The sequence below is a fragment of the Neophocaena asiaeorientalis genome, unplaced genomic scaffold (assembly GCF_003031525.2).
Source record: "Neophocaena asiaeorientalis asiaeorientalis breed wild unplaced genomic scaffold, Neophocaena_asiaeorientalis_V1.1 scaffold14, whole genome shotgun sequence".
Taxonomy (NCBI): Eukaryota; Metazoa; Chordata; class Mammalia; order Artiodactyla; family Phocoenidae; genus Neophocaena; species Neophocaena asiaeorientalis.
In genome coordinates this window covers 3504199-3506513 of record NW_020175192.1, presented here as the reverse complement: position 1 = coordinate 3506513, position 2315 = coordinate 3504199, and positions in this window count along the sequence as shown.

Here is a 2315-nt window from a genome sequence, read left to right as displayed (position 1 = left end):
TTTTTTTTTTTTTTTTTTTTTTTTTGGACGCAACCAGAGAACAGGATGCAGCGTGGGCTGGGGTGAACTTCTGGGTCCTCTCCTACACATTCTGCATTGGATGGGCAAGAACAGAGGAGGCCTTTCCCAGATTCTCAGAGGTGGTGAGAGACCTGCAATTAGCACACTGACACCTGAGCCTTTTATAGACCTTGCAGTCGGAGTACCTCAGAGAATGATCCACAGGCACCCTGCAAACCGTGCGCCTGTCCCAGTGTAGGTGATACGGAGAAAGCTCAGTTTCAACTTTTCCTCTTTAGCCTGTATCAAATGGCTAAAGAAATTTCTGAAAACTCATACTTTTCTCCTTTCCTTCTTAAGCCCTGATTTTGCCTGAGTTCTACTTTCCCATCCCCCTGCTTTTCCTCCCCTGTCCAACAATCTAGAACCTTCGAGTAGCTACAGCCGTTTCGCAGAAGCCAGGCCTCCGCTTCCTCCCTCCCTGACCTACTCCCTCTGCCCAGGAAGTGGAAACCGATATAGTGCTTTAATCTTCCTGGGGAACGTCATTATCTTTTGATATGCCAACGTGCTAATGGGCAGTTTGCCAATCTTGTCATTTTAGAAGCAAATTGGCCTAAGTAATCACCTAAAACAGCCTCTTCCAAGGGACTTTTTTCCCCCCCTACATAGGAAACAGCACCTGTCATTTCCAAGTGTGAGGGTCAGAGAAAATATTTCTCCCCCTAAATGATACAAGGGATTTGTTTGAAGCCTTTGCAGACATTCCATGTAAATAAAGCTTTTTTTTTTTGAGTAAAAATTCAATGCACGCTCAGAGGATTTCAGTGTTGTCAAACATTCAATTTAAACTCTCCCCGTTATTTACATCCTCCATCCTAACAACCATGATTACCCCAGAAAATTTTGCCCCTGTGGAGAGCATTCAGGCCACGTGGGGCTGGTGTTATTACCTGAGCGATTCTTGTCTCCTGTAGGCTGTGTTCCAAAGCCTTATCTCTATTGTTCCCTTTGTCCCATCCGGCGCCAAGTGGGTGTTCTCCACAGCAGCAGACAGTGATTTCCATCTCTCAATAATCAGCCTGATTCCAAGGGGGTGGATTGGGGGAAGCCAGAGCTTGAAAGCTGCTGGGCATCGGGCTCCAGGGTGGGAAAGCTCAACTCCCCTGCCCTGCTCTCCCTGCTGCTTCTGATCTGAGGAATGAACACCCCGCCTCTTCTGTTCCTCATACAGACGTTTCCTAACACGCCTAAAGCCAGGCTGGAGGATGCTGCCTCCTTGCTGTTCAAAGGGCTCTCTGGTGCGTGCTGTTTTCCTCTGGCTCAAGCCTGGGAGCAGCAACAGGACATGCGGCTCGGGCTGCGGCAGGTGGTCATGGGGTGACGCTTGAAGATGATCGATGGTGGCCACACATCTGAGTTTTTGATGTCACCGAGGCTGCAGAACAGTCTACAGACTGTCACTGTGGCTGGGATGCCACTTTTCCTCCTGCTGCCCTTGAGCTCCACGTTGATTTGATCCTGGAGTCCATGCTCTTTCTTTAGTTATTGCTAAATTGTTTGACATACTTGATTATAAAATTAAAGTGCTTTCTCACTGTCAGTTGAGACCTGGGACGCACCGGACAATTGCGGGGTCACGAAAATGAAGAAGCCATGAGTCAGAGCCTTGTCGTAGGAGAGGTGAATGGTGACAGCACCAAGGCATCCTCCTGTCACCGCCAAGTGCACGGAGTAAAATGCCAGAAACCCTCTGGACATCTTTGGGAGTTTTTGATAGAGTAATATTGTGGGCAAAGTAATTGCAAACTTCATTGAAGATGTAGGTGGCATCGGTTTTGCCCTCCTGTGATCTGGTCATATTAATTTTTCTGAGTTGCTTTAATTCACATTCCTGAAAACTGAAGTAACCCTAACGGAGGAGGTATTACTTCAGCACACCGTAGCACAGTAAAAGGCATTATCACTTTCTTTACTGTTCCATCGACTTCCTATTTTACACGGAAATTGAGACCATCCTGTCCATAACTCCCCTACTGTTTTACCCAAGAAATCTGGGCTTAGAGAGAGCGGGGCTTGCTTTATAAAAGCCCCAATTTCTCTCCTGGCAGAGCCTGGCTAAAACTCCTAAATTTCCTACATCTCAACTCCCTTCTTGCACCGTAATGCCGCCTAATTCATAGAGTTTCAAATTAAATTCACGATCATTTCTGTTAAGTATTTAACTTCACATCATCGAAGCAGTGAAGATGTATCTATATTTAAAATGTGTGTGGATCTTACAAAGGCATGGCTGTTTCCTCCCCCCCCACACC